Source organism: Triturus cristatus, chromosome 6, assembly GCF_964204655.1.
Source record: "Triturus cristatus chromosome 6, aTriCri1.1, whole genome shotgun sequence".
Classification (NCBI taxonomy): Eukaryota; Metazoa; Chordata; class Amphibia; order Caudata; family Salamandridae; genus Triturus; species Triturus cristatus.
The window spans coordinates 280,523,718-280,538,861 of NC_140589.1; positions in this window are offsets into that span (position 1 = coordinate 280,523,718).

A 15,144-nucleotide genomic window follows, 5' to 3' on the forward strand; every position below is an offset into this window, starting at 1 on the left:
GGGGGGACAGGGGTAAACAGAGGGAGTTTCAGAAAGGGCCCCAAAGTAGTCCCCAAGGGAACCAAGGGAAGGGTTCCCAGCCTCCCCCTGTAAAGAAGCCAGAGGCCCCGACAGGTAAACCTGTTCACAGGGGCCCCATGACCTGCTATGCCTGTAAGCAGGTGGGACACCGTTATTATGATCCCCAGTGTCCCATGAAGGATTCGAATGCACCGCCGCGTGCACCCCCTCGGCAGGTAGCGAGTGTAGCCCTGGGAGGGGAGGAGATGGGTGCCCCCGGTGGGTGGGGTCCCGCAGAAATGTCCCTGGTCTCTTTAGGAGACGTGGAAATGGTCCCTCCAACCCCTCTGCCTAGTAACACTAAGAAATATAGGCAGTGGGTGACCATTAATGGCCATAGGGTGGAAGCTCTCAGAGACACCGGAGCGAGTGTGACAGCTGTCAAGTGTCACTTGGTGTCCAGAGAGCAGGTGGTCCCGCATGCATTCTACCCCGTTGTAGCTGCCGACAACTCACAGAGTCAGTGTGAGGTAGCTCAAGTTCCCTTTGAGTGGGGGGGGGTCTCAGGTACTCTTCAGGTTGCTGTGAGGCCCGCCATGCCTGTTGATTGTCTCCTGGGCAATGATTTGGAGGACTCCCCTTGGGCTAAGGTGGAGAGAAAATCGCATCTGGAAATGTTGGGTCTGCCTGAGTGGGTGTGTGCGACCACCCGGTCCATGTCAGTCAGTAAGGGTGTTGATGGGGCCCTGGAGCCTGAAAGTATGGCCCAGGTCCCAACCGTGAAGAGAAGGGGCAGGGGGCGCGGGAAACCGTCCCCCATCGTTCCCGCGGTCCAGGAGGGAGCAGACCCTGAGGGGGATGCCCTGGAACCGACAGGAGAACAAGTGGCCGAACTGGGAGACCTGCCAGAGCTGACCCATTGGCAGCAGGATGGTGGTCCCTCCAGGGAGGAATTTTGTGCTGAGCAGAAAGTGTGCCCTTCTCTTGTGGGTATGAGGCAGCAGGCCTCAGCCCAAACGACAGGTGATCAGTCAGGATCACATTGGGTCTACTGGGAGAACGACCTCCTGTATAGCGAGCCTAAGGCTGCTGAACCTGGGTCAGCCCGTGTGCTGGTGGTACCCCAGCGCTTCAGAGCCTTCCTACTGGGGTTGGCTCATGACGTTCCGTTAGCTGGACATCTGGGGCAGGACAAGACCTATGACAGGCTTGTCACCCATTTTTATTGGCCTCAGATGAGAAGGGATTCAGATATCCATTGTAGGACCTGTCAAACTTGCCAGGCAAGTGGGAAAAGCGGGCGGAAGCAGAAGGCTCCCCTCCAACCTTTTCCCGTCGTCAGTACCCCCTTTGAGCGAGTGGGAATTGACATTGTGGGGCCACTGGACCCCAAGACAGCCATGGGCAACAGGTTTATCCTGGTCTTGGTGGACCATGCCACCCGGTACCCGGAAGCCATCCCTCTCCGAACAGTGACGGCCCCCGTGGTGGGACGGGCACTGATGGGTGTTTTCTCCCGCATGGGGTTCCCCAGAGAGGTGGTGTCAGACCGGGGCACCAACTTCATTTCGAATTATATGAAGTCTCTGTGGAAGGAGTGTGGGGTAACCTACAAGTTTACCACTCCTTACCACCCTCAAGGTAATGGGCTGGTTGAGAGATTCAACCGGACCCTAAAAGGCATGATCATGGGTCTTGAAGAACCAATGAGGCGTAAATGGGACGTCCTCTTGCCATGCCTGCTGTTTGCTTACCGTGAGGTGCCACAGAAGTCTCTAGGGTTCAGCCCCTTTGAGCTTTTGTATGGTCACCCGGTAAGAGGACCTTTGAGTCTGGTTAAAGAAGGCTGGGAGCAATCTCCCAGGAAACCTCCCCAGGATGTATATAGTTACATGCTGGCCTTTAGGAACCAGACTCGGCGCTTCAGAGATCTTGCTCAGGCAAATCTGGAGGCCAGCCAGGAAGAGATGAAGCGGTGGTACGATCAGAATGCCACTCTGGTTGAGCTTCAACCTGGTCAGAAAGTTTGGGTCATGGCCCCTGTGGAACCTTGTGCGCTCAAGGACAGGTGGACCGGACCATTTGAGGTTGTGGAGAAAAAGAGCGATGTCACCTACTTGGTGGACTTGAAGTCTCCCAGGAACCCCTTAAGGGTCCTGCATGTCAACCGGTTAAAGCCCCACTTAGACAGGTCCGAAGTGGGCATGCTCCTTGCCACAGATGCTGGGATGGAGGAGGAGAGTGAGCCTCTTCCTGACCTCCTGTGCGCAAAAGAAAAAGATGGGTCAGTGGATGGTGTTGTCCTCTCTGACACACTGACCCCCGAGCAGCAGCAAGATTGTCGCCATCTGTTGGTACAATTCCCTGATCTGTTCTCCTTAATCCCTGGTGTCACTCAGTGGTGTGTCCACGATGTGGACACTGGGGACAGCACTCCTGTGAGGCACAAGGCCTACAGGGTGACTGAAAAGGTCAGAGCATATATCAAGGAGGAGGTCTCCAAGATGTTTGCCTTAGGGGTGGTTGAGTCCTCTAGCAGTCCTTGGGCCAGCCCAGTGGTCTTGGTCCCAAAGGCTGCCGCGCCTGGTGCTTCACCAGAACTTCGGTTCTGTGTGGATTACCGAGGACTCAATTCGGTCACCAAGACTGACGCGCACCCCATCCCCAGAGCTGATGAGCTCATCGATCGGTTGGGGGCTGCCCGGTACCTTAGTACGTTTGATCTAACGTCTGGGTACTGGCAGATCGCCTTGACTGATGGGGCAAAAGAGAGGTCTGCATTCTCCACACCAGATGGGCACTACCAGTTCCGTGTGATGCCCTTTGGGATGAAGAATGCCCCTGCCACATTCCAGAGGTTGGTTAACCAGGTATTGGCCGGGCTGGAAGATTTCAGCGCCGCCTACCTGGACGATATAGCAGTGTTCAGCGCCAGCTGGGAGGAACACTTGCGCCACCTCCAGGAAGTGTTGTTGGCCCTGCGCAGAGCAGGCCTCACAATCAAGGCTAGTAAGTGCCAGATTGGGCAGGGTTCAGTGGTGTACTTGGGGCACCAAGTAGGGAGCGGCAAGGTGGCCCCCCTGCAACCCAAGATAGATACCATCCTGGCTTGGGAACCGCCCAAAACCCAGACTCAGGTGAGAGCCTTCTTGGGTCTCACGGGTTACTACAGGAGGTTTGTCAAGGGGTATGGCAACATTGTGCACCCCTTGACCTCGCTGACTTCCAGAAAGCAGCCGAGACTTGTGATCTGGACTGACGCCTGTCAGAACGCCTTTGACACCCTGAAAACTGCAATGTGTACAGCACCGGTCCTCCAGGCACCCGACTTTTCAAAAGAATTCGTTGTCCAGACAGACGCTTCAGAGCATGGTGTGGGGGCTGTTCTAGCACAGATGAATGAGGAGGGCCGAGACTTACCTGTAGCCTTCATCAGCCGGAGGTTGCTTCCCAGGGAACAAAGGTGGAGTGCGATAGAGCGTGAGGCATTTGCTGTGGTCTGGGCGCTGAAGAAGCTAAGACCCTACCTGTTTGGGACTCACTTCCGGGTTCAGACAGACCACAGGCCCCTCAGATGGTTAATGCAGATGAGGGGTGAGAACCCAAAGCTGTTGAGGTGGTCCATTTCCCTACAGGGCATGGACTTTACGGTGGAACACCGCCCTGGTACAGATCACGTTAATGCTGATGGTCTGTCCAGATTTTTCCGCCTTAGTGATGAGGACTCCCTGGGTGAAGGGTAGTTCTCCCCACATTTCAGCTGGAGGGGACACGTGTTAGACCTGGCATCATTGGCATGAGTCTCTCCTCCATTTTTTTTCTGTTTGCCTCCTCTGTTTACGATGTTTTTGCTGGATTATTGCTTTGGGCACTGTGCCACTGCTGATCAGTGCCACAGTGCAAGTGCTCCCTATGTTAAATTGTACATTGATTGGTGTTACCATGATTGGCTTGGTTGACTTACTGTTCAGACCCTAGTCTAGTGCACTGCGTGTGCCAAGGGCGTGTAAGTTAACTGCTGCTGGTGGGCTTGCAGCACTGGTTGTGCCACCCACAGAAGCAGCGTGCAAAATGTGTCTCAGGCCTGCCACCGCGGCGCCTGCGTGCAGTCCCTGACTGCCATGTCGACTTGGTAAGGAAACCTACTTACCAGTCTCTAAACCTTCACTTTGCCACATTTCAGACACCTCTATGGTAGGCCCTAGGGCAGGGTGCATTGTTGGTAAAAGGTAGGTCATGCCCTGACGTGTGTGGCATGACCTAATAGTGAATTACAGCCATTTTCGTTTTTCACTATTGAAGGGCTACCTGCCTCCAATAGGCCAGACTGGGCAGACTGATTATTAACTCCATTATAATCTATCTGACTCAGGGAGCATGGTAGCAAGTCGAGTTTAGTATCCCTGAACTCAGAATTTAATAACACACCCTTTAGGATGGATGGTTTTTAAATTCTATGTTTGAAAATAGCACTTTTAGAAAGTGGCTATTTTCTTGTCCAACTATCTACCGGTCTCTGCTGGTTTGGTGTGTGTGTCAGGGGCTGGGTGGCTCCAGAGGTCTGAGTGAGTCAGTGTGGGGTGAATGGGGCGTTTACACGTAGAGTGAGGGAAGAGTAGCCTGCCCTGCCTGACACAATACTGGCTCCGCCTCCTGCTGGGCGACTGATAGCCCTGCTCCTGCCAGTGACAATACTGGCTCCGCCTCCTGCTGGGCGGCTGAGGACTCTGCCCTGCTCAGTGAATAGGCCAGGTGCCTCTGCCTGGCAACACCCACAACAAACCTGAGATGGTGGGAATCGCCCTGCTTGGACAAAGGGAACAAAGGGAAAAAGGGGTATAAGAGAAGGACCCCTGAACCAAGAACTCAGATCACTTCTGACAAGGAAACCTGTACCAAGGACAAGAAGCCTGCTGATCTAAGGACTTGCCTCCCCTTTCTGCCAGAGTGCTGTTTTGCTGTGGAGGAACCTGAAAGCTGCTTCTTTATTTTTGCCAAGGAACAAGGAGAGAGGAACTTGGTGTGTACTCTCTGAACACTTGCTAGGAAATCTCCAAGGGCTGGAAGAGTGCCAGTCTCCTGCTGAAGTCACAGGGCCAAAGGACTTCACCATTTGCTGAATTGCTGGAAAGTGTTGTTTCCAGTACACAAGGGAAAATCTGCAGTCTCGACGCCAGCAGCAACGCCAGTGAGCAGTGGGTATCGGCCCCGGCTCCAAGTGACCCCGTCTCGACGCCGGTATCAACGCCAGTGAGGAGTGAGTATCGGCTCTACCTCCGAGCGACCCCGTCCCGACGCCGCTGCTGATCGCATCGACTCGACGCCCTTCTCGACGCCGTGAGCGCTGCTCCGGCCCGACATCCCTCGACACCGCTGCGGATTGACCCAACTCCGAGGCACGATCGACGCCGACCTCTCGACGCCGTGGATCCTCGTTTTCTTCGTTTCTCAAGGTACTGTACTTGTGGGGTCTGTTGCGACTCCAGGCTTGACGTAGCGCTCCTCGCGGTCGACGCCGAACCTTGGGAATCTTGTAGACTCGACGTCGTGTGACTCCTGTGGGGGTTACATTGTTGCCAAAGAACTGTGCTCAGAAGAATACTTTGCTAAAGAACTATTTGCCAAGAAGAAACCTTACTTGAACTATTATTTTTCCTTCCGAAGAGTACTTATTAAGACTGTGGTATATTTTTGTCGTTATTTGGTCTTGTGCTAAGCCTTATATAAAAATACTATTTTTATAATAACTTCTGTGTCGTGTCCATCTGTGGTGTATTCACTTTATTACTGTATGTGGTCATAAATGCTTAACACACTGCCTCTGAGATAAGCCTGTCTGCTCTGCCAAGCTACCAAGGGGGTAGCAGGGGTTATCTGAGTGTGTAATCCCCTTTCCCTGACTAGAGTTGGTTGGTCCCTATTTGTCAGAAGTGTATACCTCTGCCAACTAGAGACCGCCGGTTCTAACAGCCTTCCTCGCCCAAAGAGCACTGGTGCCATTTTAGCTCTTTTTTGGTTATCGGATTGGAAGAATTAGGCTGCTTCCCTAACTAGAGAGATTATCAGTGACTGTGTTAAATGTGAGAAAGGAATGGAAATCCCTTGGCTGTCAGGAGTCTACCAAAGTCTATATAGTATTAATAAAGGTTGTATTTTCTCAAATCCCAGCACAGCTGAAACATTGCATAAAAATGAGCTCAGAAGTGCACTTTATTTATTATATAATACAGAAAGGATTGGTATGAAGTCTAAAAAATCTCTTGCCTCCAGCTATATGACTATAGAACTGCATAGGTATCCCCTACCTATTTATCTCACTTTACCAATGAGTCACTGGGAAAGGAGCCTTTTATTTCGCCTAAGAGCAGGAACTGTTAAATTTACGTTATGTTTTCCTCTTGGCTACCATTCTAATCTTGACCATGCACCCTGTCCATGTGATGGTGTGAGCGACCAATCTATTTTACATTTTTTGTTTCTTTGTAAATACTATTTAAAATATACCAAGTAGCTTTTAACTCCATTTTTTAAAAAGCAAAGGCCTATTAGCCTGGATAATGCTTATTTGTGGATACTCACTCTGACCGATCAAGAGTTGGTCTTCCGCACAAGCACGTGTTTGAGAATTGCCACTCGAGCACGCAAGATGATGTCCAACCCCTGAGCTCTTATATTTATGTATGAATACTTTGTTTAAACTGATGTATGAACTGGTATTTTATATAATTATAAACTGTCTATTGCTAATGAATTTTATTATTACTCTCCATTTGTCAAATAATGTGTTATGCTGTTGTGCTTTTATGGATACTAAGTTACCCAAATAAAGTTTTTTGAACTGAACAAAACTACAGGTTGAAAGGCATGCCTCTAGGAGCATCTCCCCACTTCAAAGGCAGAACAGTAAGGACCTCAGACACCGCCACTTCAGTAAACTTCTGGATCTGTGGATACTCTGCCAGGAAGAAGGACTGCTGTGTAGCTGAAGGACTGCCACTCTGTTGGACTACACTCTTCTCGCCTCCTGCTTTGCTGACCTGCTGCCTGCTGCCCTCTTGTCTGGGTGAGAAGGACTAGATCTGCATCTCTTGAACCCAGAACACAGAGTGACTCTGAGGGCTAGCTGGCTGGCCTCCTGATTGGAACCCTCAGGGGCATAACAGTCTTTCAACCTCCTTCACCTTGACTCTGCCATCTGTGAGTCTACCCTGCCAAGTGGTGCCACCCCACTCCTGGACCCTTAGGAATGGGCTTAAGGGACTTGCCAGCAGAACCAATGCATCTTCTGTGCTGAGAGATGAATCCCAGAGCAGAACCAACTCATCTCCTCAGCTGAGCGGCGCATCCCCGAGAAGTACCAACACATCACCGCTGCTGTGTGGATTGGAACCATTGCAAAAGACCAACATCATAACTCCGCAAGTCATCAGAACTGACGCATCTCCCCGACAGTGCGGCACATACACAGCCCAGGACCTTGTATCTCTCATCTATGGCCGCCTTGAAGATGACACTAGACTCTGCATGGCAGCTTCGCAGCTACTCGGAACCGACACATCACCAGCTGCGTGTTGCGTCCCCGACACCAGACACAGTCAATTCACAGTTACAGCAAGACATTTCTAATTGAACTAGTCTTCCACAAGAGATAATCAATCAATAAAAGATTAGCTACCAAAATTTAGTTTTACAGTTACTGGCTGGTTGTGGCTGTTCCACTCCAAGGCTGACCTGTATGTTTCGCGTGCAATCTGATGCCATTTGTTGTCTGGAGGTGCATGTTGCTGCATCTCTGTGATTGTCACCATATTTGTGCCTGTGATCTACATTTTCTACTCAAACTAGTCCTGCAAAGTAGCAAACTATGCCGAATACAAACAACCCTATAATTAATAAAATTAAATATGCCAAATGGTGTTTTAAGCCAATTTTGACTTTATTTCTGAGGTTAGATGACTCTGGGGTGTGAATATTCCATTCTGCTAATTCTCTTCTGTATTCAAATCCCACATGTTTGTTATTAACATCAAAAGTGGAGCGCGGAGTCACACATAGCATTCCTCTTTACCAGAAAAATAAAATTCTTTGTAACTACATCCATAAAAGTCTCTGTAGTTTTTCGTTATGAAAGTATTAAGGCAAAAATGGGGCATATTTATGAGAAAACATCAGAACGTGGAGTGGCTGGACCATTCCCATGAGGCAGAGGGTCAAGACTGATTTGCATATAGCTGGGTCCGAACTGAGGTGGCGAAGTGAGCTAAAGAACGATGGTGGATTCAACCCAGATCTGTGACTGGGGGTGAGTGTCTGAAAAGTTTCAGCGCTCCGTCCATCATCTCCTTGTGTTTGCTTAGAGCGTGTGTGGCGCCAAATTTGGCAGAGCCGCACTCTGACATTTTCAAAACATAGGGATGCTCCATATTCACAAGAATACGGTGCAACCCTGTGTTTTCCCTAGTGCTGGTGCTAAATCTATTTGCCTAGCCCCAATGCAGGCACCCTTGCAATATAGTGCAAGGGTGCCTGCTTTGCAGGGAATTATTATTTATGCAGGAAGGTGTCCCTTCCTGCACATAAACAATCACTAATGGTGATCTGTAACTTCTATGTGACATGCAGAATGCAGTATACATAAATGTAGCAAATTGTCATTATTTAATGATTGTTAATGTTTAATAGCATTTTGCTCTTTCTATGCGTGCTGCACACATGGAAAAAGCAAAAACAAGGAGAAATAAAAGTATTTAAACTCATTGTGCCATTCTAAAGCCTGCTCTTGCATGGCATTAGTTTTTTGCACTGCCTCAGGGTCACACCTCCTAGTAAATCTGGGGCAGCTTCAAAAGCAATGGGTGTTGCGGTGCAACGCCCACAGCAACACCCATTGCACGCCCCTTACACGCTAAGAGATGGGTGTAAAGGACCTTATTTCCAAGGCGGCGTTAAGCCACAAAAAGTGGCTTAAAGCCACTTTGTAAATATGGAGAAGGGCATATTGCCACCAGAACATCACATAAGTGATGTTCTGGTGACAATATCCCCTTGTAAATATGCCCCAAAGTTTGTACACATGCAGATGCCATACCCGGAGCCGGCATGCTCACTCTCCTAGCTTCAGCAAGCAACACTCAGAATATTTTCATGCTACACATTCCAAACCATAAATATTTAGTCACAGAGATAAAATATAGGGATCATCTCATAATATATCTGATATCCCTCTTTATGGAAACAGAAGAATGCAAGACATAGTTGGATAACAAGAAGCAGTGATACTCAACAGGAATATAGCACTTTACTACACGTGCTATTACCACGCAGTAGGTTACAACGCAGTTGTTACAACGACCGCGTTGTTACCACACTTGGCTTTATCTCGCAAGTCGTTTCTATGACTTGCACTAGATGGCACGCTGGACTTAGGAATAGTATAAATGACTATTCCTACTCCAGTTAGCGCAACAGCAGGGAATGTGTTGGATTTAAAATCCAACACATTCCCTGGTGTTGCACGCCACCTAGCGCAAGTCGTAGAAACGACTTGCGATGTAAAGCCATGCGTGGTAACAACGCTGTCGTTGTAACGACCGCGTTGTTACCTACCTGCATGGTAACGCTGTTTCCCACTCAACACAACTAACTTTAGTGTTGCGATTTCTCTTTGACAAGGCTATTTAAGTCCTTATTTCCAGGTACAGTGTCCTGGTGCTGAGGTATACAGAGGATGGAACAACGTGAGTGAGGGGAAGAAGGTCATAATCCCTTACTAATCATATAATAAGCATAGATCCTTCTCATGCTGGTTCTGGCCCAGAAATAGGGGGAGAGGCCCCTATCCCCCTAATTTGAAGAAGAGCTTTGAAGGTGTGTCTGGGCGAGAGTTTTAAATCTTAATTTGTCAAGTGTGAATAAAGGATGTGCCATCTCTTCCTTTATTCACACTTGACGAATAACGTACGAATATATGACTAAACATCATCGGATCTATCTGCATTGATTTGGAAATTTCTTCCTTAGAAATCTAAGATTTAAAACTCTCGCCCAGACACACCTTCAAAGAGGATGGAACAACATCAGAAAAAGAACAGCAATTATCCGCTGATCATATGTACATGGAAATCAGGCAGAGTCCCAGCAAACTTCCACAGTTAGGGCCTCATTTACAATATTTTGACACACAGGAGCGCATTAAGCCATCCTGAAGCATTGCCCTGTGTCAAAACGAACGGGCAGGAATGCACTGTTTATACAAGATACAGCGCATTCCTGTCCTTCTCCCCTGCTCCGGCACTCAAACAGTAGCTCTGCACCAGCGCAGACACCCTTGCATCATTTTGCAAGGGGGCCTGTGCTGAGGGGATGATTGTTTTTTTGCAGGAAGGAACAATCATTAAAGGCATTTTACTCTAGAGAAATAAAAGTATTCCTCCTCATTGCACCTCCTTACGCCTCCCCTGGCGAGGTGTCGGATTCTGACGCATTCCGAGTTTCACAAAAAGGTTGTAAATCTGGGAATGCGTTAAGTTCCATTGATATTGCCTGGGAACATCCACAGCAACACCCATGGAATGCCTTTTTTGTGCAGAGTTATGCATGAAAGGGAACTATATTTACAAGGCCATTAAAAGGCAGGGTGACTTTACATGGCCTCGTAAATATGGGGAAGCCCATTGTGCTGCCGGTGCGCCAATAAAAGTGAAGCAACAGTGGCGCAATGGGCTTGTAAATAAGCTTCGCAGATTGCCTGTGCTCTGCACATGGGAAAGAAGGTTCTGTCATTGACTTTAAGTAAGAGGCACTAGAAAGGCTGGTGTGTGTGTCATTGGCTTTTACTGCCAGTAGTCTTTTTCCTGATGGTTTCCTGTGCAGCTCATCTGCATTGTTTATTGTATAACTTTTTCAAGGTGACTGTGACGGGGGATGAGTGCCAAATGCTGCATTATTACTCTGAATAGCAGCCATTGTTTGGTGTATTGAAACATGACTGCATGGCTGCATTTCAACCTGTTAAGCAAATAAGCTTATATACATGAGTGGTAATGCCTACAGTATTTTGTTCCACAGCATATGTCACTTCATAGTGCCTCAAAATGTTTGTACAGTTGATGATAAGATTCTGTGATAAATCACACATACACACGCACACACACTCCTTGAAGGATAACTATTTTCGGGGAGTGACGAACCTTAGGGCAGATTACTTGCCTAGGTTGTCGGTAGTAATTGAGAACGTTTGTCAAAAAATGAGATGGATGTAGAATGCACAATATCGAATGCTTTTACTGTGGATTCTGATATCTGTGTTCTGGAAGAAGGCTAGAGAAAAACCTTGGAAGACAATATGGGGGCCTTCTTGGATTTTAACTCAAAGTATGAATTAGAGATGTATTGGGATTTTATAACTACCCAACTAAACGGGAAATTGTTCTACCAATTTAGAGTAGGGACACTCCCCTTAAAACCCTTTATGGCAAAGTGGAAGGTCTCTCTTTAACTGAGAATTCTCCCTATTGTGTTGAACAAGAGGAGACTGAACCCCATTTGTTGTTGGTATGTCCTGCCTATAATCAGATACTTTCACTTTGTCTGACACCTGCACATAGACTTATGAAGACTTGGTGCCATCGCACCGGCTTAAGGATACTAAGATCTGATTCTTAGCACTTTATGTTTGTGCTATAGCAACATTCCTGGATTGGATGTGGGCAAAGAGAAGCCTGGTGGCTGCTGCCTGTCTCTGATCACTTGTCTGGGGTGGGTGACAGCTGGGCTATGTGTATTCCCCCTAGACAGCCACACACAATGGGAGCTTAGATGTGACTCAGTAGGCCATCCTGGTAGGATGGGAGGGAAGAGCTGGACCCAGCCTCACTTACACCTGAATAGGATGTGCCCTGTCCCTACGCCAAGGGCTGCATTCCCCCTGTAGTGATTTTGGAGCCGCAGCAGGAAGGACAGGATATCTGTGCACTTCAAAAGCATCTCTTTGAATTCTCCTCCACTCCATGCGCCACTGCATATAAGAACTGTACCTCAGACCCCACCACTTCAGTACACTTCTGGACCTGGGAAAACTCTGCCAGGAAGAAGGACCGCTGTACTGCTGAAGGGGCTGCCACTCTGCTGAACTGCTTCTCTGCGGAATCCTGCTTTGCTGTGCTGACCTGCTATCTGCTGCCCTCTTGCCTGGGAGTGAGAAGGACTGGACCTGTATTTCTCCAACCCAGACTCCAGAGTGATTCCAAGCACTAGCTGGCTGGCCTCCTGATCTGAAGATTTCCAACTTACCTGGACTCTGCCATCTGCAAGTCTGCCCTGCCAAGTGGTGCCACCCCAATCCTGGACCCTTAGAAGAGAGGCCTCAGGTACTTGCTTGTGAGAAAGTGCCCTCTTTCTTGCATGGTATGCCCCCACTGTTTGCTGAATTGCTGATGTTCTTTGACTGAGTGTGCCCTGGGCACCTGCTAATCAGGTATCCAGGGCCTATGTTCTATCCCTAAAACTGCATTGAAGCCTAAACCCAATTGGCATCTCTGGCCACATGTCAGTCCCTGGTAAATGGTACCACAGGTACCCAGGGCACTGTGACCAGAGAAGGACTCTAAGGGCTGCAGCACTGATTGTGCCACCCTCAGAGGCCCTATACCCTAACACTCACACACTGCCTTTGCAGACTGAGTGCCTTGGTGCAGAACAAAGAGAAAAGTCGACATGGCACACATTCCTGTGTGCCATGCCCGGAAACCACGGCCCAGGCATACATCAGTCACCCCTCTAGCTGGATGCCCTACGCCAGTGGTGAGGGTACATGAGCATGAGCCCTGTACCCCTACAGTGCCCAAGTCCATTCCTGGGCACTGTAAGTGCAGTGCTGCCATTAAGAGTATATGGTGCTGGCAGTTTGTCATTACGAAGACTGGGAAGTTTGGTATCAAACTTCTCAGCACATTGGCATCAGTGTGGGATTTAATGTAAAATGCACAACAGAGGGCATCTGAGAGATGGCCCCTGAAACTGGACCAACTTCTAGTGACCTGACTGAGTGGCTGCCGAGGCTGCCCCCACCAGACATGTTTTTGGACCCCTGGGTCGAGAGCTGCTGCTCTTGGGGACCTGAAACAATGTACATCCTAGGACGAGGTGCCAAGCCTCCTCCCCCAGGATGGGCAGGGTTCACGAAGGAGAAGCTTCAAAGGCAGGCCACCTTTGTGAGCCTCTCCAGACCATTTGCTGCTTTCAGCAACTGGCCCCCACTGTTCCACCCACCACTTTGGGCGGGAGAACCGGCGGGAAAAACAAGTGAGGAAGAGAGGTGTGCCCACCTCTGCCAACTCCACCCCTCAGGTGGGGGAGGTGAGGTGAAGAAGAACCTCGAGTCCGCGCCATGTTGAGGATGGTGGGACCCGGCCAACCAGAGTGGCAGAATAGGTGGTGTACCTACCCCAAGTAAGGGACCCATTGGTCCCTGCCCTTACCTACCTGTAATGCCCCTAAATTTAGTATTTAGGGGGCACACTGAACCTTCCTTCCTCAGATCCAGCCTACCTACAAGAAGAAAAGAAGAAGAAGGACGAAGAGCCATGCAGAGCTAACAAGAGGACGACGCCCACTGACTTGGCCCCAGCCCTACAGGCCTGTGAAATCCCGGCATGTCCAGCAGCCAGCAACCTCACAAACCCCGTAGGACCTGCCTGCCTTCACTTCCCAGACTGTTTCTCCTGTGAACACCGGACGTGTATAAAATGTAGCTTCTGGTGCCTGTCAGAGACCCCGAATCCAGCCCACCCGGCGATCCTGACCCGAGATCTGCTGACCCACGACCTGCCTCAAGCCTCCAGGTGACACCTGCAGCCTAAGTCCAGAAGGCTTCCCTAACAGCGACCAGGAGCTGGTAAGAAGATCCAACCCGAAAAGGCACCCCGGCACCCGAGGCCCCACGGCCTCGTGTGCCCAAACCAACAGTGCCTAGCCGACCCTTAACATCCCAACTTACCTTTCCAAGTGGTGGTCACACCTAGAAGTCCTTCGTCTCCCTGTATGCAGTGCTTTTTCAAACCGGAAGTTCTCCATAGAAAACAACTGGGCACCCGACGTCGAAACAGAACTCTGCACCCGGCCTCCCCAGTGCTGCTGAGGGTGCATCTATTGTGCTACTTTTTTCCCCCTTTGCCCTGACCTTAAGCCTAGGAGCTTTGCTCCCACAACCCAGTGGCCTGCTTGCCAGCAGCCACCAACTGGAGGCCCCCTATCCCCCATTGGATAACATTGGTCCTCAACACTCTGCACCCGGCCGCCCTAGTGCCGCTGTGGATGCAACAACAGCACATCACTGACCCTGGGGGACCCCTGAGTCTATCCCCAGAACCTTAACTCCCACAGTCGATTACTTATCTGTGAACCGTTAACCTGTTTTCCTCCCATAGGATAACATTGACACTTTTTCTCCAAAACGTTTGTGTGGAGTTTTAAAACCTAAAAATATTCTTTAAAAATCGCACAAATAACCAAAACGTGTTAACTCACCTGTTTTCAGGAAATGTGCCAGTGCTGAATCTGGGTATCCAGCACTGAGTTAGAAAAGTAACGTGAAAAGTAACTTACCTGCAATTTACTGTAAAAGCATGTTCATTTCAATGTACTGCTCCAAAAAGTTTCGAAGTGTGGAGTTCTGAAATCTGAAATCTGAAAATATTCTTAAAAAATCATGCGAATAACCAAAACGTAATTACTTACCTGTTTCTAGTAAATATCCCAGTGCTGAATCTAGGTATCCAGCACTGAGTTAGAAAAGTAACGTAAAAGGTAACTTACCTGTAATTTACTGAAAAAGCCTATTCATTTCAATGTACTGTATTTGCTAAGTGTTGCATACTACTGCTTCCCTGTAAATCAAACAAAGTACAATTCCTATTGCATTTTTCAACTGATCTATATCCAGTAACTTATTACTGAAAAATATTCAATGCTTACCTGTACCAGGCTTGCTTGGTTCTAAAAATAAACAACAGTATATTTTTATACAAAAACAATTGGCCTAGAGTTCAGTTCTTGGGTGTGTGAATTAATTTGCTGACTGAGTGTTTACATCAAATGCTTAACACTGTCCTCTGATACTGCCTTACTGCTCGACCAAGCTACCAC